The sequence below is a fragment of the Stomoxys calcitrans genome, chromosome 5 (assembly GCF_963082655.1).
Source record: "Stomoxys calcitrans chromosome 5, idStoCalc2.1, whole genome shotgun sequence".
Classification (NCBI taxonomy): domain Eukaryota; kingdom Metazoa; phylum Arthropoda; class Insecta; order Diptera; family Muscidae; genus Stomoxys; species Stomoxys calcitrans.
The window spans coordinates 111,089,720-111,113,866 of NC_081556.1; the positions used below are offsets into that span (position 1 = coordinate 111,089,720).

The 24,147-nt window shown below is 41.0% G+C and overlaps 1 long non-coding RNA gene across 1 annotated transcript in view; it reads left to right on the forward strand.

Annotated features, from left to right (window-relative positions):
* The first annotated feature begins 1,977 nt into the window (after positions 1-1,977).
* LOC131997594 (uncharacterized) overlaps positions 1,978-24,147 on the forward strand; it is a 348,184-nt gene continuing 326,014 nt past the window's right edge. Inside the window, exon 1 of the long non-coding RNA XR_009398296.1 lies at positions 1,978-2,261. This is a non-coding gene — a long non-coding RNA (uncharacterized LOC131997594). The remainder of the gene's footprint in view (positions 2,262-24,147) is intronic.

A 24,147-nucleotide genomic window follows, 5' to 3' on the forward strand; every position in this document is an offset into this window, starting at 1 on the left:
GATCCTAGCTCCAGCTGTTTCTTCTTGCGTTAAATATGACTTTGTGGTTAAAACTTCGGAAGTTCTATTTTGATTTAGGACACATGGTTTCATCGGCAATTTTCTTAGAATTCGTTGTAAATGTCGACTTTTATAATCGATTGGTGGGGTTTTTCGGTCCACTTAAATTGTCCCTCTATAGTGTATGTAACATATAGTGTATGATTAATTAGAATTATTTATGTATCTCTAGTGGCTTTAAAATGAGGTCCAAGAAGCAGTAACCAGACTAAAGAACAACAAAGCAGCAGGAGCCGACGGGTTACCCGCTGAACTATTTAAGACCGAAGGCGACACGCTGATAGGGCGTATGCATCAGCTTATCTGCGCAATCTGGCTAGAAGAACGCATACCCGATGATTGGAACCTCAGCATACTATATCCCGTACACAAGAAAGGAGAATGTGCCAACTACAGAGGAATAAGTCTCCTCCCCATCGCATACAAGATACTCTCGAGCGTATTGTGTGAAAGATTAAAACCTAAAGTCAATTAGATAATTGGGCCCTATCAATGCGGCTTAAGATCTGGTAAATCCACCCTAGACCAGATATTCACATTGCGCCAAATCCTGAAAAAGACCCGAGAAGCACAAATCAACACCCACCATCTCTTTGTTGACTACAAAGCCGCCTTCGATACTGCTTTACGTTCAAAGGTATTTCAAGCCATGTCTGAGTTTGGTATCCCTGCAAAATGAATAAGACTCTGCAGGATGACACTTCTGATACGCGTTCTTCAGTTAGAATAGGAAAGAATCTCTCCGAACCATTTAATACCAAACGAGGTTTTAGACAAGGAGATTGCCTATAGTGTGATCTCTTTTATATTCTTGTTGGAGAAGATTATACGAGATGCAGATGTGAATACATATGGCACACTAATCACAAGAGAACGCATGCTACTCGCCTATGCCGACGATATCGATATCATAGGTCGGTCACCGGTAGTAGTAACTGCAGCCTTTGAAAGAATCGAAAGGGAGTCAGTGAAAATGGATCTGGCAGTAAATGGAGATAAGACGAAATGGATGGTTCGAACTCCCAAAAAGCCTTGAACAACCAAGCACATAAAGAAAATGGAGAAAGTTGGGAACCACAACTTTGAGATGGTCAGTAACTTTATTTACCTCGGTACTGAAGTAACCGAAACGAATGACACCAGTTTTGAGATTAAGCGGAGAATAATACTGGCAAACAGGTGCTACTTTGGACTATGTAGGCACTTTAGAAACAAGGCCACCTCTCGACAGACGAGCATTACACTATACAAGACACTGATACTACCCGTGCTGTTATATGGTTCTGAAGCATGGGTACTTGTGAAAGCAGATGAGGCAGTACTTGTAGTATTTGAGAGAAAGATTCTTCGTATGGACCAGTTTGCGTTAATGGAGAATATAGGCGACGTATGAACCACGAGCTGTATGACGACGATAGCATAGTTACACGCATCAATATACAAAGGCTGCGTTGGCCAGGTCGTGCTGTCAGAGTGGGTGAAGTAGCTCCAGCAAAGAAGTCTTTTGAAGGCAAACGCGGTGGTACACGCAAACCGGGAAGACCAAAAGCCCGATGAAAAGATCAAGTTGTAGGAGACACCTCCAAACTTGGTGTCAGAGATTTTAGAATGAGAGCAGAAGATTGAGGCGCTTGGAACGCTATTCTACGTCCGGCTGGTGGACCAAATATTCTGTCATAGGCAATTAAAGTAAAGTAAGGTGTGTGTAGCATATAGTGTATGACTAATTAGAATAATTTATGTATCTCTAGTGGCTTTAAAAATTCGGCCGAAATGCCTTTTGACTTTTGTTATTTTTGTTTAGGAATATGGGTTAATTTATGTATTTTTTTTATTTTATAAATTCAGGTTTTTTTTTATTGCTTTAAACTGTTTATTTTCCTTGTAATAATTGTCATATTTCAATTATTTATCATTTCAGGCATTGCAATACCAAATCGTCATAATGAACTAATTTCCTGCTTTTTAACATCCAAAACAAAACAAAACTTCTATGTATACTTCTCAAAGGCTGTTAGCCGCAATGTATGGAGATGCAGCTCAAAATTTCTGCCCACTCTTACCCTAAGCCAAAAGAGGAGAAGGAAAAAATTCCCCAAATGTCATCATTTCCCAAAAATTGAATTGTGAGAATATTTGGCCACAACAATGCCCCGGTTCGTGTATTTGCAAAGAAGCAAAAAAAAAAATCTTAAACTCAGGTAAATGTTAAATTTTTTTTTTAAATATTTTTTATGTGACTATAAAATGTTGGACGTGATGTGTATGATTTCTTAGGCGTTATTAAGAGCATTTCGTTGATAAGTTACAGGCATAAGAAACAGGAGGGGGTTTCTGACATGTTTTTTTTTTCATATTTAATTTCAATTTTGAAGAGCTCTACGTTGATGAATGTTGTGAAAAAGGCAAATGCACGTATGGGCCAATTTGTCAAAAGAGTTGGGAAGTTGGTCGTTCTATATAAATATCATGTCATCCTGTAGATGTCATGTAGTTCTCAGGAGGAATTTTAAGTGAAAACATTTGCATCGCTTGCAGTGCAAGGTGTCTGGAGGCAAAATGAAGTTCTTACTGGTGGTGACGTTATTTTGCTTGTTGGCAACCCATATATCGGCAATTGAAGTTAGCCCAGATGATGCCGTAGCCATTGCCGTTAACAAAGTGGAGAAAGCCACTCAATTAACAGATGTTGCTGATTTAGGGGATGGTCATGCCAATGTTGCTGACCGTAACGCTCGTTGGGGATATGGCGGCTGGGGCTATGGAGGCAGAGGATGGGGAGGTGGATGGGGTGGCGGATGGGGAGGCGGCTGGGGAGGTAGATGGGGCGGCGGTTGGGGTGGTGGTTACCATGGTCATGGTCATGGCCATTGGCACTGGCATCGTCATCCACACTATCATTGGGGGTAAGGTGAAAAGTATCATGATTTGGAGACGGCTTTTGAATAAAAATTGATTCATTTGGTATATGAAATGTTGATGTTGTGTTTTATTGAAGAGATAATGATATCAGATTTTGAACCGATTCGCATCTGTTGACGTCTATAGAAAATGCCATGGTTAGGAAATGTAAAAATTCAAATTTGCTCATGAACATTCGAGTAAGGAACAGTGGCAAATTTCTCACATATCAATGAGTGCTGTCCGATTCAGATTTAAGTTCAATGATAAGGGTCCTCCTCTACGTAGCCGAGTCTGAACGGCGTGCCGCAGTGCGACACCTCTTTGGGCACAAGTCTTTACATGGCAATGTGCCTCACAAATGTCGCTAACATTAGGAGGGCAAAACCACCGTTGAAAATTTTCTCTGATTATCTTGCCAGGATTTGAACCAAGGCATTCAGAGTCATTGGTGACATGCTAACATCGGCACTAAGGTGGCCACCACGCAATTCATGCACGCAAAAAATAATTCGTTTCACATAAAGGAAATTTTCGGCAACTTGTTTTCTGAAAAACATTGGATTTTGTTTGCGATAAATCCTTGCAAAAACTGTGTGACCACTGTGGTATAGGGTATAATAAGTTTGTGAATTTTTATTTTGCAACGACAAGAAGGAGAAGAGCTAGATCCATTGGTAAGTATACCGATCGACTCAGAATCACTTTCTGATTCGATTCAGCCATTACCGTCTCTCCGTCTGTGAGTCCATGTATTCTTGTAATCTATGACTATAACATAATATTTGTTCCACTAGCCGAATGTAGAATAGCGTTCCAAGCGCCTCGGTCTTCTGCGCTCCTTCTAAAACCTCTGACACCAAGTTTCAATATGTCTCGCACAACTTGATCTTTCCATCGGGCTTTTGGTCTTCCCGGTTTGCGTGTACCACCGTGTTTGTCTTCAAAAGACTTCTTTGCTGGAGCTTCTTCATCCATTCTGACAACAAGACCTGGCCAACCCAGCCTTTGTATATTGATGCCTGTAACTATGCTATCGTCGTCATACAGCTCATACAGCTAGTGGTTCATAAGTCGCCTATATTCTCCATTAACGTAAACAGGTCCATATATTTTACGAAGAATCTTTCTCTCAAATACTCCAAGCACTGCCTCATCTGCTTTCACAAGTACCCATGCTTCAGAACCATATAACAGCACGAGTAGTATCAGTGTCTAGTATAGCGTAATCTTCGTCTGTCGAGAGGTGGCTTTGTTTCTAAACTGCTTACTTAGTCCAAAGTAGCATCTGTTTGCCAGTATTATTCTTCGCTTAATCTCAAAACTTGTGTCATTCGTTTCGGTTACGGCGGTGCCGAGGAAAATAAAGTTACTGACTCTCAAGTTGTGGTTCTCAACTTTCTCCATTTTCTTTATCATCCATTTCGCCTTATCTCCATTTACTGCCAGGCCCATTTTCACTGACTCTCTTTCGATTCTTTCAAAGGCTGCAGTTATTACTTCCGGTGAGCGACCTATGATATCGATGTCGTCGGCAAAGGCGAGTAGCATGTGTTCTCTTGTGATTAGTGTGCCATATCTATTCACATCTGCATCTCGTATAATCTTCTCCAGCAGGATATTAAAAAGATCACACGATAGGCTGTCTCCTTGTCTGAAACCTCGTTTGGTATTCAATGGTTCGGAGAGATTCTTTCCTATTCTTAGTGAACAACGCGTATCAGCAAGTGTCATCCTGCAGAGTCTTATTAATTTTGCAGGGATAACAAACTCAGACATGGCTTGAAATACCTGTGAGCGTAAAGGAGTATCGAAGGCGGCTTTGTAGTCAACAAAGAGATGGTAGGTGTTGATTTGTCCTTCTCGGGTCTTTTCCAGAAATTGGCGCAGTGTGAATATCTGGTCTAGGGTGGATTTACCAGGTCTAAAGCCGCATTGATAGGACCCAATTATCTCATTGACTTAAGGTTTTAATCTTTCACACAGTACGCTCGAAAGTATCTTGTATGTGATGGGGAGGAGACTTATTCCTCTGTAGTTGGCACATTCCGTCTTGTATCCTTTCTTTTGTACGGGACATAGTATTCTGAGGTTCCAATCATCGGCTATGCGTTCTTCTAGCCAGATTGCGCAGATAAGCTGATGCATACGCCTTATCAGCGTGTCCCCTCCGGTCTTAAATAGTTCAGCGGGTAACCCGTCGGCTCCCACTGCCTTGTTGGTCTTTAGTCGGATCACTGCTACTTGGACCTCATTCTGACTAGGGGGTAAACATTCTATACAATCATCAGGGATTGGTTCTGCGGTATCCTCTTCGCGCCAACGTCGGACACTAGCAGTTGGGTAAAATGTTCTTTCCATATCCTTAGCATGTTATGTGTGTCAGTTACCAGATTTCCTTCTTCGTCTCTGCAGGAGGATGTGCCTGCACCAAAGCCATCGGTTTGATGTTTAATTCTATGGTATAATATCCGGACTTTATTCTGACTCCTGTACATCTCAATTCGCTCACACTCTCCTCTTTCCATTTCCTTTTTCTTTCTGCGGAATAGACGTTTCTCCTCTCTCCTTTTCTCCAGTTACCTCACCTTCACCGTTGCTACTGATTGCTGGGTCGCTCTATATGCCGCATCCTTGGCTTCAGTAGCATCTCGGCACTCTTGGTGGTTCCATGGGTTTCTTGGAGGAGGCTTCCGGTACCCAAGTACGGATTTCGCGGCATTTTCCATGAAGTGGGCAATAGTTTGCCACTGCGCAGTGGGGTCAGTCGAGGGAAGTATGCCACTGCCATTTGTTGCGTTTGCAGCTTTTCAATTTCCAGCTTCCGTGCAGTGTCAGATCGTACTTTCCTCGCCATGTTAAAAGGGGTGCAAACCTGTGCTGCAACAAGGTAATGATCCGAATCTATATTCGCTTCAAGGATCGATCGGACATCTAACACACTGGCTCCATCCATCTATCACAACGTGATCAATTTGGTTCCTCGTGTTTTGATCGGGTGCCAGGTATGTGGCTTTGGGAATATTTTTGTGTTGAAATCTGGTGCTACTAACTCCCTACTTGGTCTGCTCGTCTTTGTCTTCCGTCGGGGCTGGCCTCTCGTCCACTGGAGTAAAGCTGGAGACAAGGTATTTCAGGATCCGACCAACCACAAATCCACAGCCAAATTCATGCCTCATGTTATGGCAGCTATAGCATAGTTCGTCACCGTTTGGTGTTGTAGTGACGCCATTCCCAGTCCATGGCACTTCCTGTATGACGGTTATATCTGCCTTGTAAAGGGTGATTTTTTTGAGGTTAGGATTTTCATGCATTAGTATTTGACAGATCACGTGGGATTTCAGACATGGTGTCAAAGAGAAAGATGCTCAGTATGCTTTGACATTTCATCACGAATAGACTTACTAACGAGCAACGCTTGCAAATCATTGAATTTTATTACCAAAATCAGTGTTCGGTTCGAAATGTGTTCAAATTTTGACAAATTTTGTTCAGCGATGAGGCTCTATTCTGGTTGAATGGCTACGTAAATAAGCAAAATTGCCGCATTTGGAGTGAAGAGCAACCAGAAGCCGTTCAAGAACTGCCCATGCATCCCGAAAAATGCACTGTTTGGTGTGGTTTGTACGCTGGTGGAATCATTGGACCGTATTTTTTCAAAGATGCTGTTGGACGCAACGTTGCGGTGAATGAACACATTTCGAACCGAACACTGATTTTGGTAATAAAATTCAATGATTTGCAAGCGTTGCTCGTTAGTAAGTCTATTCATGATGAAATGTCAAAGCATACTGAGCATCTTTCTCTTTGACACCATGTCTGAAATCCCACGTGATCTTTCAAATACTAATGCATGAAAATCCTAACCTCAAAAAAATCACCCTTTACTTCTCTAATACATCCGCCAGCGCGTATACTGCAATTTCTCTATAAAGAGTGCAGATATTCCAGATGCAGATCCCCAAGTCACTTGCCGCACCGATTTTACATTAAAAGGAGGCCTCTTTCCGCAAAAAAAAAAAATCATCCCGCACTAGTATCATTAGCGTCACCAGGCCATTTGCCTGAGGGAGGCTAAAATCCTTTGAGAAGCACAAAAATAAGCAACTTTTGGCGAATACAAAGTATTTTTTAAAATTCGCCTGGATTCGAATCCTGGGGAGACCATCAGAAAATAATTTCAGCGGAGGTTTTCCCTCTCTCAATGTTGGCGTCATGTGTGAGCTACTATGCTATGTAAAACTTCTCTCCAAAGAGGTGTCGCACTGCGGCAGGCCGTTCGGACTTGGCAATAAAAAGGAGGCCTCTTTCCGCAAAAAAAAAAAAAAATCAACCCGCACTAGTATCATTAGCGTCACCAGGCCATTTGCCTGAGGGAGGCTTAAATCCTTTGAGAAGCACAAAAATAAGCAACTTTTGGCGATTACAAAGTATTTTTTAAAATTCTGGGACGGGGGCTAAACTATTCTGGGGGGTGCTTAGCCCACCACCTGTAGGTCTTTCTACGCTTATGCCTACTATATATATTTTTTTTATGGTTTTCTTTAACATTTTTTATTTAAACACAGCAGAAAGTGTTTGCTAAGATCAGCAAAATTGTTTTTCTACGAAAAGAATCATCAATCATTGCCCGATTTGATTTATTTAAAATATTCCGGTAATTAGCTAATTAAGTGTAAATTTTTAGCATAATCCGAATTTAAAGCGTTTTTTTTTTGTTGTGACTGGTTATTTTGCTTGTTGTTCTTGTTTCGATGCTAGACGTACTACGTACTAAATGTACTACAAGCTCACAGCACAACGTTAGGCGCAAACATATATTGAATGAACGCATCGATATTGTTGCCAGATTTGAATGTTATTTGGGTACGCAGATTTATGCAGTATAACAGTTTCATGTCTTTGTAGTGAAATGAAATATTTCATGTCCTTGGGTGCACGCAAAAACTTAAACGTTTGGAACGTATTTACGACAAACAAAATGCTTTTATTATGAATTTTTAGTTTTATTGTAACAGTGTAAAGTTGCTCTCCAACTGATCAAATGTTAGGATTTAATGTAGAATTATTAAACCTAAATAGGCCACTGTGCCGCAGACGTTATCATGTCCGCCTGTGACGCTGAACGCCTGAATCCTGGCGTGACCATCAGCTGTGATTTTCCTCTCCAAATGCTGGCAACATTTGTGAGGTACTATGACTCGGACTCGGCTATAAAAAGGAGGCCCCATTATCATTGAGCCTGAATCCTGGCGGGACCATCAGAAAAAAAATTTTCAGCTGTGGTTTTCCTCTCCAAATGCTGGCAACATTTGTGAGGTACTATGACTCGGACTCGGCTACAAAAAGGAGGCCCCATTATCATTGAGCTTAAATTTGAATTTGATTTGATTTGATTATTTCGAAAATTCTTTAATGTCAAAAGAGTTTTCGATAGGCGCAAACGATTATTCGTTTACCAGACAAGAGAGCGGGATAGAGGATGAGCATTTGACTATTAACACCCAATCTTGTACACTTAACATTTTTATATCCACTACCATAGGACGGGGGTATTCTTACCCCCACTAGTAAGTCACGTCGAAAATTTTATGGGTAGATCCAGATGGTGAAAAGACGAGGCTATTACTGAAAGGAAGTAAGAAGGAGGTCAGCATAGCTCTCGATATCATAACGGGACACGACGAGCTCACTTATGTAAAATCCATGCGGCAAGTTATAGCATGTGTAGGGCATGCCGGGAAGATGATGAGACGTTGGAGTATCTGCCCGGCTTTCGCGTCTAACAGATACCGGCACTTAGGTGGGGACACAATACCGGACATGAACCAACTTAGGGGCGTGGCATGGAAAACAATTAAGAATTTTTTAAGTAGCACAGAATTCCTAACCTAGATTTCCTTGTTCGACGTTACGTTTTTTAATATTTAGAGCGAACAACAAGCCGATTACTGGCTTAGGTGTATGTCCATAGTGGCATGGGGCGGATAAATATCCGCAACCTCTTTTCAACCTAACCTAACAATTCCGTTTGTAACATTTCGAATTATTGATTTGCAACCCCAAAAAGTCTGGATCGTCTTGACCTTTTAAGTCGATCTAGCCATGCCCGCCCGCGAGTCCGTCCCTCTGTCTGACGATATCACGATAACGGTCCAGCGAATTAAAAATTGTGTCTAAGTATCTAGTGGGCCGGCCCAAGCCCAAAATTGCCCCAAACCTAAAATCGCCTCAAATAGCCATTTTGGACAATCATGCCAATATAGGACTCAAATTGAAGGTATTTGGGAGTTGACTTCAAATATGACATTGAAAATGAGGCTCAAGACATGGGGGGCCGATCCAACCTCCTAGGTTAGGTTAGGTTTGGGTGAGTGGGTTGCCTACCAAAGGTGAGTTCACTCGGAAGTCAGTTTGACCCATTGTGGTACCCTAGAAAGAACGGGAAAAGAAGATGTGAAACCTCAGAATAGAGGTTATACACGAATAAAAGAAAGACAATAGGTATGGTGAACCCGAGAGGGGGGGTGAAGAAACGCCCATCCCTACGCAAGCATGGATGTACCTACGCAGAAACTTATGCCACCTCACGTTGGAGCTATATCTAATTCTGAACCGATTTCCATGAAATTCATCAGTAATACGGAGAGTCAAGAGAAAATCCCTCCTGCCGGATGAACATATATATGGGAGCTGTATCTAAATCTGAACCGATTTTGACCAAACTCTATGTATATTGTGGTAGTCGTCGAGGAAAGCTTTGTGCAATATTTTGGCAAGATTGGTCTATAAATGTGCTTGCAGTGGTTCTAGGAGTGAAAATCGGGCGGTACATATATATATAAGAGCTATATCTAAATCTGAACAGATTTCCATGAAATTCACCAGTATTGCCAAAATTGGTAAAAAAATCTTTTCTGTCAAATTTCTAGGTATGGGAGCTATATCCAGATCTGAACCGATTTTTGCCAATTTCAATAGGCTTGGCTCTAGGCCGAGAAACATGTCTGTACCAAATTTGAAGACGATTAACATTGAGACAGATGGACGGACAGACAGACAGATGGACGGACCGACAGGCAGACGGACGGACATAGCTAAATCGAATCAGAAAGTGATTCTGAGTCGATCGGTATACTTATCATTGGGTCTACCTCTCTTCCTTTTGGGGGTGTTCGTGTTCCTTTAACAAATCTTAGGAGACCTACTAGAGATACATTCGCAAGTTCACCCAGATCACAGAAGAAACGGTTTCCCAGAAAGGAGTCCATGCACCGGACCCGGACAAGAACACAGAAAAGTGCTCAATAGCCTCCTCTTCATCCTCATTGAGGCAACTCCTACAGAAGTCATTGTGCGGTATTCCCATGCGCGCTGCCTTGCGGCCTATGACACCTGTCAAGGTACTTAACGATGTGATGATATTTCAAGTAGAATGCGAACCTTGCATACAAACCTAAACAATCTGAAATTTTCACAGATTGTGTAATTTGATCTGGAAGTTGCAATAGGCTATATAATTTGTTGATATCGGAAGAGGACGGACCCTCCCCCAAAAAGCCGCCCTTCCCCAAAAGACACGCCCCGAATACGAAATATTTTGACCATGATAATATGGGGTTCAAAAGAAAGATATTTGAAAGAAGAACAAGAATTTGGTATTCGCTGCTGGAGCCAAATGGCTGGATGTCCACCAGACCCCCAAAACACCAACAAACAGGACATACTTACCGAAACATGGAAATATGGGGGTGGGACGGGTACCCAGACTCTTGGCACTAAAATTGGATACCAAATCCGTGTTCTACTTCTTGTAGAACAAGATCGATAAATATGTCAGGCTTGTGGGATGTTAAGAAGGTGGTAATCCTGAAAATCGATATCAGTTTCATTCTCTACTTTCAAAAACTTTTCATTTGAGTTCCCTATTGTATGGGTGGTCTGTATGCCTATTTTAAGGGTTTTTTTTTTTTTGGAGAAGGGCGGCCCCGTATTCTACTCACCAATAATTTTATGGTTAAAATCGGTCAATGACCTGATATAGCTGCCATATGAACCGATCTCCGATTTGGCTTCTTGAGCCTCTGGAAGATGCAATTGTTATCCTATTTGGCTGAAATTTTGCACGACGTAATGGATTCCAACAATAGTGCTAAGTATAGTCCAAATCGGTCAATTTTCTAACACCACTCCCATCTAAACCGATATTTCGATTTTAAATCTTGAACCCCTGGCGGCAGCCGCTATCATTATCTTATTTAGCTGAAATTTTATACGGTGTGTTTCGCTGTGACTTCCAACAACTGTGTTAAGAATGGTTTAAATCGATCCATAACCTGATATAGCTGCCATATAAACCGATCTTGGATCTTGACTTCTTGAGCCACTAGAGGGCGCAATTTTCATCCGATTTAGCCCACATTTTGCGTGAGGTGTTCTGTTTTGATTTAGTATGGTCTAAATCAGTCCATATCTTGATATAGCCGCCATAGAAACCGATCTCCCGATTAGACTTCTTAAGCCTCTAGAGGGCGCAATTCCTATTTGGTATCACTTCCCACAACTGTATATGTATGGTCTAAATCTAGCTGCCGTATAAACCGATATTGGGTCTTCACTTCTTGAGCCTCTAGAGGGCGCACTTCTTATCCGATTTGGCTGAAATTTTGCATGAAGTCTTCTGGTATGACTTCCAACAACTGTGCCAAGTGCAGTCTAAATCAGTCCATAAGCTGATATAGCCGCCATATAAACTGATCTCCCGATTATACTTCTTAAGCCTCTAGAGGGCGCAATTTCTATCCGATTTGACTGAAATTTTGCATGACGTGTTTCACTATGACTTCCAACAATTGTGCCAAGTGGGGTTTAAATCGGTCCATAACCTAATATAGCTGCCATATAAACCGATCTTGGATTTTGACTTCTTGCGCCACTAGAGGGCGCAATTCTTATCCGATTGGAATGACATTGTGCACGACATGTTTTGTAATGATATCCAACAACTGTGCCAAGTAAGATTCAAATCGGTCCATAACCTGATATAGCTGCCATACAAACCGATCTTGGGTCTTCACTTCTTGAGCCTCTAGAGGGCGCAATTTCTATCCGATTTGACTGAAATTTTGCATGACGTGTTTCACTATGACTTCCAACAATTGTGCCAAGTGGGGTTTAAATCGGTCCATAACCTAATATAGCTGCCATATTAACCGATCTTGGATTTTGACTTCTTGCGCCACTAGAGGGCGCAATTCTTATCCGATTGGAATGACATTCTGCACGACATGTTTTGTTATGATATCCTACAACTGTGCCAAGTATGATTCAAATCGGTCCATAACCTGATATAGCTGCCATACAAACCGATCTTGGGTCTTCACTTCTTGAGCCTCTAGGGGGCGCTATTCTTATCCGATTTGGCTGAAATTTTGCATGAGGTGTTTTGTTATGACTTTCAACAACTGTGCTTAGAATAGCACAGCTTGTGTCTAGTATGGTCTAAATCAGTCCATATCCTGTTATAGCCGCCATATAAACCGATCTCCCTATTAGACTTCTTGGGTTTCTAGAGGGCGCAATTTTTATCCAACATTGTTGAAATTTTGCATACGTCGTTTTGACATGACTTCCAACAACTGTTCCTAGTATGGTCTAAATCGGTTTGACTTTTTGAGCCTGCGAATCCAGTTTGACTTTTTGAGCCTCTAAAGGGCGCAATTATTACTCGATTTGCCTGAAATTTTGGAGGTGGTGTTGTTCCATGACTGGAGTTTTTCTATATGAAAATGTCATTCAAAGAACTTGACAAATGCGATCCATGATAGGGGGTCCATTAGATTCGGCCTGGCTGAACTTGGCACGCTTTTGCTTGTTACTTGTACAACAAACGAAGATTTTTGCGACCGAAAAAAATTTCGAAATGGCGAGGTGATCAACTATAGGGGTCAAACAAAGGTCACAGAGACCACCACGGCATTGATTTTGCACATGTTCTTAAAACGATTCAAAATTTCAAAAAGTTATTCTTACCCGATCTCAAACGGCAAATTTTTTACCTGTTTTTTTCGACTATATCCCACTGTGCGGGGTGTTAAAAACTTAACTACGAAGTTAATGCAGCGGTTTATTTTAACTATGGTGTAAGTGTATAAAAAAGAAGACGAACACTTTGGGAAAAGCTCGGCCTAAGTGGATGAACCAATTGTCGAACTATTGGGTTGCCCAAAAAGTAATTGCGGATTTTTCATATAGTCGGCGTTAACAAATTTTTTCACAGCTTGTGACTCTGTAATTGCATTCTTTCTTCTGTCAATTATCAGCTGTTACTTTTAACTTGTTTTAGAAAAAAAGGGTAACAAAACTATATTTGATTAAAGTTCATTCTAAGTTTTATTAAAAATGCATTTACTTTCTTTTAAAAATCCGCAATTACTTTTTGGGCAACCCAATACTTAATCTTGTTGACACTATCGGCAATATGGAAACAGGATCAAGTTGGGAGTCTACTACTAACTATCGGTTAACCAATTTCAGCTCAGATGAAAATATATGGACTTATTTCCATTTGTTTGACATTTCGACCATACTTGGCAAGAGAAGACTTCGAATTACAATTTATTTAAACACATCCTTTATGCAGTTCCACTGTACGTTTGTTAAATTTGCCACTTTAAAGTAACTTCATTTAATTTTTTTTGTTCGTTCTGGATTTTATTGAGTATTTTTCACATACATTTTACACTTAAACTGGAATGGAGGTTCATGGAATAATTCTATTTTCCATATCCGCCATAGCCTCCTCGACCAAAGCCTCCATATCCACCATAGCCTCCTCGTCCAAAGCCACCCCGTCCGTAGCCACCATAACCACCAAAGCCGCGAACATTACGAGCAGCTTCATTGGCATGCTCATCACCTGCATCGGCCACATCCACTAAGCCCAATGAAGCTCCAGCTTGAGTTTCATCCACAGGTTGGGCCATTACGACCAAGGCCATCATAATGACTATTCCCACAAGAACGAAAAGTTTCATTTTGTTTTTAAGATTTTTTGGATAAACAAGAATAAATGTTTTATCAAAGAACTGTAGAAGTGAATTGAATAGAATTGGCCTAAACCTAGGGACTTTTATATGATTTCGTAAATTTTTCAAAAAATTAAACAAAATGAGTGATAAAACCAAACTTTTACAATAGAATGACACTCCATTGCGGTTAAGACTATCTATTGCGGTTTAATTTTCGGTTTTTGTTTTTTTCCCACAAACAAAAGAAATTCGATTTATTTGATTGAATTCAGAATCAGTGAGATTTGACGCAATTCATTTGTGGCAAAACAAACATTAAGTCAAGTTATTTTTGTGGTATTCATATTTGACGTTTAGGTTGAAATTTGTAAAATTAATTACCAATCATCAAAGCAATGGAAAAACACTGAAAGTGACAAACGTTGGCATGAGCATCCCCTTATTTGGTTCCAAAGATAATTTGATGCTGTTTTAGCATTTCTTTGCAATATGGGGTTTTAATTGCTGAAAGACCGGTGATCGGGAAGGAAGAGAATAGCTGTCCAATATATTGGTCAAGTTTTTTTGGTTCAACATGTACGCCAACCAATCTTTACCATCAGTGGAAATGTTGTGGCGCTTTGCTGTCTAAACTGAAGATAATGCCACTTGTGCACTATCATTTTATGTTGGCACGAAAAATTTCCATTACTGGGTGCTACTTTTTCGAAAATGGCCACCACCATTGGATGAGACGTATACTAATCTAGACATTCAGTTTATAACTCATCGAAATATTCATCTGCGACTCCAAAAAGTTCATAAATTTTTGATCGTCTCGACATTCTAAGTCGATTTAGCCATTTCAACTTTCGAAGGAGTAAATCTAGTCGCTTGAAGTCTTGAACATACATTTCTTATAAGTGTAGGTCGGTTGGTATTGTAAATGTGCCATATCGGTCCATGCTTCAATATAGCTGACATATAGCCCGATCTCTCCTTCTTGACCATTTGAGCCACTGCAGGGCTCACCTATTATCCGATGTGGCTGCAATTCAGCATGGGGCGTTTTGTTATGACTTCCAACAACTGTGCCAGGTATGGTTCAAATCGGTCCATAACCTGATATAGTTGCCATATAAACCGTTTTCCGATTAGACTTCTTGAGCCCCTACAAGCCGCAATTTTTCTCCGATTTGGCTGAAATTTTGCATATAGTGTTCTGTTATTACTTTCTGATATAGCTCCCATATAAACCGATCTCTAAATTTAAGTTCTTGAGACCTTACAAGCCGCAGTTGTTATCCGATTTGGCTGAAATTCTGTTTGTAGTGTTCGGTTAAGACTTCCAACAGCTGTGCCAAGTACGTTCCAAATTGGCCTATAACCTGATTCCGTTTTCCCGATTTGACTTCTTGAGCTCTTAAAAGCCACCGGCACTCTAAGAGAGAGCTGCAGCACTCTAAGAGAGGGCTACAGAAAATGGTCTAGGTATGAATCCATGCAAGACAGAAGTAGTTCTCTTCAGCAGGAGATACAAGTTGCCTACAGTGGCACCTGTCTCCTTGGGAGGAGAGAATGTTCCATCTACAGAAAGCGCAAAATGGGTGGAGACAATGTTCCATCTACAGAAAGCGCAAAATACCTGGGTGTTTTGCTGGACAGGAAATTGACAGCACAGGAAACTGCAAATCCAACATTTCGGAAAGGGCAAGAAAGGCAACTCTTTCCCTATGCATCAGCAAGAAAGCCTTTTTGGCAAAAGTCGGTGGTTTAGACCACTTGTCATGCATTGGGTATATATTGCAGTTGTCAGACCTATAATGTTATTTGATGTTGTGGTCTGGTGGACGGCGCTTCAAAAATCCACCCACTGTTTAATACTCAACCAGATCCAAAGTATGGCTTGTTTGTGCATCACAGCCGCACTGAGGACGACACCAACTGATGCACTGAATTTAATGCTACATCTAGAACCGATTGGAACTACGATATGCCTGGAAATAGAAGTTACATAGACTTTTATACGGATGGTTCCAAACAGGACGAATAGATGGGCTTAGGGATGTACTATAAAGATGTAGAATTGGTCATATCGAAAAGGTTACCCGACCACTGTCGTGTGTATCGTACGTATTCTGAACACAAAAACCACCCCCGACTGTTACATATCTCTCAACGAGATGGCTGAACTGTTCAAAGTCCAAAGTAGCATCTGTTTGCCAGTATTATTCTTCGCTTAATCTCAAAACTGGTGTCATTCGTTTCGGTTACGGCGGTGCCGAGATAGATAAAGTAACTAACTGTCTCAAAGCTGTGGTTCCCAACTTTCTCCATTTTCTTTATCTGCTCGGTTGTACAAAGCTTTTTGGGAATTGAAACCTTCCATTTCGTCTTATCTCCATTTACTGCCAGACCCATTTTCACTGACTCTCTTTTTCCATTCTTTCAAAAGCTGCAGTTACTACTTCCGGTGACCGACCTATGATATCGATGTCGTCGGCATAGGCGAGTAGCATGTGTTCTCTTGTGATTAGTGTGCCATATCTATTCACATCTGCATCACGTATAATCTTCTCCAAGAGGATGTTAAAGAGATCAAACGATAGGCTGTCTCCTTGTCTGAAACCTCGTTTGGTATTAAATGGTTCGGAGAGATTCTTTCCTATTCTAACTGAGGAACGCGTATCAGCAAGTATCATCCTGCAGAGTCTTATTAATTTTGCAGGGATACCAAACTCAAACATGGCTTGAAATACCTTTGAACGTAAAGGAGTACCGAAGGCGGCTTTGTAGTCAACAAAGAGATGGTAGGTATTGATTTGTCCTTCTCGGGTGTTTTCCAGGATTTGGAGCAGTGGGATTGATAGGGCCCAATCATCTCATTCACTTTAGGTTTTAATCTTTCACACAGTACGCTCAAGAGTATCTTGTATGCTATGGGGAGTAGACTTATTCCTCTGTAGTTGGGGCACATTCCGTCTTGTCTCCTTTCTTGTGTACGGGACATAGTATGCTGAGGTTCCAATCATCGGCTATGCGTTCTTCTAGCCAGATTGCGCAGATAAGCTGATGCATACGCCTTATCAGCGTGTCGCCTCCGGTCTTAAATAGTTCAGCGGGTAACCCGTCGGCTCCTGCTGCCTCGTTGTTCTCTAGTCGGGTCACTGCTACTTGGACCTCATTCTATACCATCATCAGGGATTGGTTCTGCGGTATCCTCTTCGCCGCCATTGTATGACCCTAGCAGTTGGGTAAAATGTTTTTTCCATATCCAAAGCACACTATCTGTGTCAGTTACCAGATTTTCTTCTTTTTCTCTGCAGGAGGATGCGCCTGCACCAAAGACATCGGTTTGATGTTTAATTCTTTGGTAGAATTTCCGGACTTCATTCTGACTCCTGTACATATCAATTCGCTCACACTCACCTCTTTCCATTTCCTTTTTCTTTCTGCGGAATAGTCGTTTCTCCTCTCTCCTTTTCTCCCGATACCTCTCCTTCATCGGGCGCGTTGCTACTGATTGTAGGGTTGCTCTGTATGCCCCATTCTTGGCTTCAGTAGTATCTCGACACTCTTGGTCGTACCATGGGTTTCTTGGAGGAGGCTTCCGGTACCCAATTATTGATTGTGTGGCATTTTCTATGGAGAGGGCAATATTTTGCCACTGCGCCATTATATCATTATTCATCAAGCAGTTGGGTCAGTGAAGTGGAGTATGCCGCTGCCATTTGTTGTGTTTGCATCTTTTCAATGTCCAGCTACCGTGCAGTGTCAGATCGTACTTTCCTCCCCATTTTCAAACGGGTGCGAACCTTTGCTGCAACAAAGTAATGATCCGTGCTACTTATAAAAACCTTAATTTTTTCCAATACCACTCCCCTAAGTTGGTTCATATCTGGTATTGTGTCTCCACCTCCAAGTGCCGGTATCTGTTAGACGCGAAAGCCGGGCAATGACAAAGAAAAATGCTCCAACGTCTCATCATCTTCCCCGCATGCTCTACACATGCTATCACTTGCCGCACCGATTTTACATAAGTGAGTTCGTAGTCTTATGTGTCCCGTTATGATACCAATAGTTATATAGACCTCCTTCTTGCTTCCTTTTAGTAATAGCTCGTCTTCTCACGATCTGGATCCCCCCATAGGATTTTCGCCGTCCTACCGACCGTTTCGCTGTTCCACAATGTTGCATGTGCATCCGTCGCCCACTCTCTTAACTCGGACCGCATCGACCCGAAAGGCTTCGGGTTGACCAAGTTTATTGACGGCAGTCCTCTGGCCTTCACCGTAAAATCGCCTGTCCTTTCATTTCCCCTAAATCCGTTAAGGCCCGGCACCCAAACAATGCGGATTTTCCCATCCTCAGAGAAGGCGTTAATCTCCATCTTACACTGCAAGACTGTTCGTGACCTTACCGTCCTGGTTGTTATTGCCCTTATGGCAATTTTGCTGTCCGTCAAGATGTTCACACTCGATGTCCTCGCATTATTACGTCAATAATATGTATCTGTGCAAAATTTCAAGCAGCTAGCTTTACGCGTTCGACCTTTATGGTGATTTCGACAGAAGGACGGACGGACATGGATACATCTATTCTGAACGTCGAGGCGATCAAGAATATATATACTTTATAAGGTCTTAAATGAGTATTTTAAGGTGATAGAAACGGAATGTCCAGATTAGTATACCCCCATCCTATGGTGGTGGGTATAAAAAGTATGGGCTAAGTATCAAGGACGCCTTATCTGCAAGGAGCATCCCATCCTCAAGAAACCTTTCAATCCTCCGGTAGTCAAAAATCTGCATATAAAGTTAAACTTCAATAGAACTCTCTCTCTCCCATAACTAAGTTGGGGGCGAACTCGGATTACCGTTGAGGGGTTCGTGGATCGCAATCTCACCAGAGACTGCTGTGGCATCACATTTGTGGCTGCTGTGGCATCACAATAAACTGAAATTTGTCCGATGTAGTCTGTAACGTACTGCCACCAATATTTTTCCTAACCCGCACTTCATTTGTGTAAGACTTATTTTATAATCTTTTAACATTAAATTCTTGGAATATTTATAAAATGCACATGACTCATATATACATACGTGCATTGTAGACAACGTCTTTATTTTTTGCATTCAACTGAAAATTGAAGTTTTTATACCGTACACCACTACTGTGATGCAGGGTATTATAACTTAGTGCATTTGTTTGTAACACCCAGAAGAAAGAGAGATAGACCCATTGATAAGTATACCGATCTACTCGGAATCACTTTCTGATTCTATTAAGCCAGGTCCGTCTGTAGGTCTGTTTGTCTGTCTGCCTGTCTGTGCGTCCGTCTGTCTGTCTGTCTGTCTGTCCGTCCGTCTGTCCATGTTAATTTGTGTACAAAGTACAGGTCGCAGTTTTCATCCAATCGTCTTAAAATTTAGTACAGGCATGTTCTTCGGCCTAGAGACAAAGCCTTTTGAAATTGGAAAAAATCGGTTCAGATTTGGATATAGCTCCCATATATATTTATGTTCGTCCGATTTTCCGTAAAAATGCAATAAAATGGTCATTTGTTAACCAATTCTCTCGAAATTTGGCAGGAAGGATTTTCTCTTGACTCTCCATATTACCGTTGAATTTCATAGAAATCTGATCAGATTTAGATATAGCTGCCATATATGTATATCGCCCGATTTTCACTTCAAAAGCTATTGCAAGCGCATTTATTGGCCAATATTGCCAAAATTTTGCACAACGTCTTCCTCGACGACTACCACAATATCTATTGAGTTTTGTCGAAATCGGGTCAGATTTAGGTAAAGCTCCCTATATATATGTTCGTCCGATTTTGAAAAATATTGCATTAAAATGGTCATTTGTTAACCGATTCTCTCGAAATTTGGCAGGAAGGATTTTTTTATGACTCTCGGTGTTACTGGTGAATATCGGGGAAATTGGTTAAGATTTAGATATAGCTCTCATATATATATATCGCCCGATTTTTACTTCTAGACCCACTGCAAGCGCATTTATTGACCAATCTTCCCAAAATTTTGTACAACGCTGTCCCCGACGACTACCACAATATCTAAGAAGTTTGGTCGAAATCGGTTCAGATTTAGGTATAGCTCCCATATATATGTTCTTCCGATTTTGAGAAATATTGCAATAAAATGCTCAGTTGTTAACCGTTTCTCTCGAAATTAGACAGGAAGGATTTTCTTATGACTCTTAGCCTTTCAGCTGAATTCCGTAGAAATTGGTTAATATTTAGATATAGTTGTCATATATATATATCGCCCGATTTTCACTTCTAAAGCCACAGCAAGGGCATTTATTGTCCAATCTGGCCAAAATTGTGCACAACTGTTTCCTCGATGACTACCACAATATCTAAGAAGTTTGGTCAAAATCGGGTCAGATTTAGGTAAAGCTCCCATTTATATGTTCCTCAGATTTTGGGTAATTTGTTGTCCTTTGCAATCGTAGTTATTATATCTTGAACATATTGGCCTTGCTAGTAATTTGATAGTGGATTTTAATAAGCCATTGGAAAACACCGAGGTCCATCAAAATTGGTTCAGAATCTTATATATAAAAATCCATTTGTGTTTGTTTGATTGTTTGTTTGTATGTTTGTGTGTTCCTTATAGACTCAGAAACGACTGAACCGATCTTCTTGAAATTTTCACTCCCCCTTTGATATCTGAAGGGGGAGTGGACCCTCCCCCTTGCCCTTATTTTCAGAAACGCCAAATCTCGGAGATGGGTGGTGTGATTTAAGTGAAATTTAAGCGATTTAAGCGAAAGTGTTCTCTCTTATAGTAACCTACAAACCAAAGTTTTGTATTCAATTTTCGGATGGGGTACATAGGGGGGGGGGGGGGGGTGCGCCCCACCCCAGTACCTACAAAACATATATATACACCAATCACGACAGTATGGGACTCAAATAAAAGGTATTTAGGATAAGAAAACGTATCTGATATCCAATTGTCGGACCAAGAGCTAGGGGGACCACCCCAAGCCCCAAAACCCCCCTAAATCGGACATATTTACCAACCATGGCAATAAGGGACTCAAATGAAAGGTATTTGCGAGTAGAATACGAATCTGATATCCAAATGTGGGACCACGTTTCTAGGGGTCCACCCCTTCCCCAAAACACCCCCCAAACAGGACCTATTTACTGACCTTGGCAATATGGGGCTTAAATAAAAGGTATTTGAGTGTAGAATTCGAATCTGATATAGGACCAAGCGTTTGGGGGTCGCCTCTCCCTAAAAACATCCTCAAAAAGGGGATAAATTTACGACCATGGCAATATGGGGCTCAAATGAAAGGTCTTTGGGAGTAAAGCACGACTTTGATATCAATATTCGGGGAAAAGTGTCTATGGGGCCACCCCACCCCCACAATACCACCCAAATAGGAAGTATTTGTTGACTTTTGCAATATGAGGCTCAAATAAGAGGGTTTTTACAGTGGAACACGAATCCGATATATATTTTCACGGTCAACTCGCTGAATGGCCGCCCATCCCCCAAAACACCCTCCAAGGCGGTCATGTTTGCCGGCTATGGAAATATGGGGCTCAAATTAAAGGTATTTGGGAGTAGACCACGTAGCTGATATCAACATTACGGTCCAACTGTCTAGGGGATGTCCCCCAAATAGGATGTATTGGCTCACCACGACAATTTGGGTCTTAAAGAAAATGGAACTAAATATTTATAGTTTTTAGGGCCAATACCCCAAACTGGACATATATGCTGACTTTTGCAGTAAGGAGTTTAAATGAGATTAGAAAACGAATTTGATATCCAATTTTGAGGGCAATGGCAATATGGGGTTCAAATAAATTATATATAAAGGGTGATTTTTTTGAGGTTAGGATTTTCATGCATTAGTATTTGACAGATCACGTGGGATTTCAGACATGGTGTCAAATAGAAAGATGCTCAGTATGCTTTGACATTTCATCATGAATAGACTTACTAACGAGCAACGCTTGCAAATCATTGAATTTTATTACCAAAATCAGTGTTCGGTTCGAAATGTGTTCATTCACCGTTCAGCGATGAGGCTCATTTCTGGTTGAATGGCTACGTAAATAAGCAAAATTGCCGCATTTGGAGTGAAGAGCAACCAGAAGCCGTTCAAGAACTGCCCATGCATCCCGAAAAATGCACTGTTTGGTGTGGTTTTACGCTGATGGAATCATTGGACCGTATTTTTTCAAAGATGCTGTTGGACGCAACGTTACGGTGAATGAACACATTTCGAACCGAACACTGATTTTGGTTATAAAATTCAATGATTTGCAAGCGTTGCTCGTTAGTAAGTCTATTCATGATGAAATGTCAAAGCATACTGAGCATCTTTCTCTTTGACACCATGTCTGAAATCCCACGTGATCTGTCAAATACTAATGCATGAAAATCCTAACCTCAAAAAAATCACCCTTTAGTTGCATGAGAATCGAGCACGTTTCTGAAATATTTTCAGAGCTTAGTGTTTGGGGACCACCCCAATCCCCAAAATATCCCTAAATCGGCCATATTTACCGACCATGTCAATGTGGAGCTTAAATGAAAGGTATTGGGGGGTAGAGCAAGAATTGATAACCACTTTTGGGACCAATTTTCTGGGGGTCTACCCCTTTCCCAAAATACCCCACAAACAGCAATTTTTTACCGACCATCGCAATATGGGGCTCAAATAAAGGTATTTGGGAGTAGAATACGAATTTGATATTCAAATGTAGGATCATGTATTTGGGGCTTCACCCCTTCCCCAAAACATCCCCCAAAGGGTAAAAATATTTCGACAATGCCAATATGTGGCTCAAATGAAAGGTATTTGAGTTTAGAAAACGAATTTGATAACCTATTTTGGGGCCATGTGTTTGGGGGACGCCTCATCCTGTAAACTCCTCTTAAGCCAATGTTAATATGGGGTTTAAATAAATGATATTTGAGAGAAGAGCACGATGCTGATATTTTTTCAGGGCCAAGTATCTGCGGGACCACCTTACCCCCGAAAACACCCCTAAATCAGACATCATGAGAATATCGGTCTGAAATAAAGTATTTTAAGAATGGAGTACACCTTACATTCAAACTTAAATTCGTAGACCAATAAAGATCATATGGGATTCAGATAAAGACACTTATATTGGTAAACTGTTATTCGAGCGATATATTGGGTTGCCCAAAAAGTAATTGCGGATTTTTCATATAGTCGGCGTTGACAAATTTTTTCACAGCTTGTGACTCTGTAATTGCATTCTTTCTTCTGTCAGTTATCAGCTGTTACTTTTAGCTTGCTTTAGAAAAAAAGGTGTAAAAAAAGTATATTTGATTAAAGTTCATTCATTATTAAAAATGAATTTACTTTCTTTTAAAAAATCCGCAATTATTTTATGGGCAACCCAGAGCTTTTAGTGTAATACCATGCTACTATTTCCGTAGCATGGTATTACACTAAAAGCTCTTTAATTGTCGAAAATAAATATTCCAAGGCGCAGCGGGGCGGGCCCGGGTCAGCTAGTTATATATAGTTGCCACATTGTAGGGTAGGTGTAGGGTATTATATAGTCGGCACCGTCCGACTTTTCCCTTTCCTTGCTGGTTTTGCCAAGTGCTTTAGTAATGGCCTTGCAAAATGTTTTAGCCGAAGAATTAACTGCCAGACATGGAGTCGCATTTCGAAGCTACCCCAACGAAAAGAAAACAACTCAGCAAGAAAATTTTTCGGAAGTAAACGTACGTGATAAACATGCGAAAAATATTTAAGAGCTTTTTTTTTTAATTGTGTGCCAATGCAAGATTACCATGGGGAGAAATGTGAGAAAACAACAAAACCACATCAGCAGCATGTCACCTATGGTCATTCAACTTCGTATATATGCTTCGTCACAGTAATTGCAGATCAGTTTCATTTGGATCTTATCAAGTCTAAGCAGCATGAAGTTCGTCAAGATTATTGTATTTTCGCTCAGTGTTTTTCATTTGAGTGCGGCTGAAAATAGTGCCTCCCTAGATGCGGATCGTACGAAAAGGCAATTGGGTCAGTTATTTGATAGCGTCGGTTTGGGTCAAATTGGCAGCCTGGGTCAACGTCTCAGTGATGGTGTGAGCCAAACACTAGGTGGAGGCTTAACACAAGGTCTTAGTGGCCTACA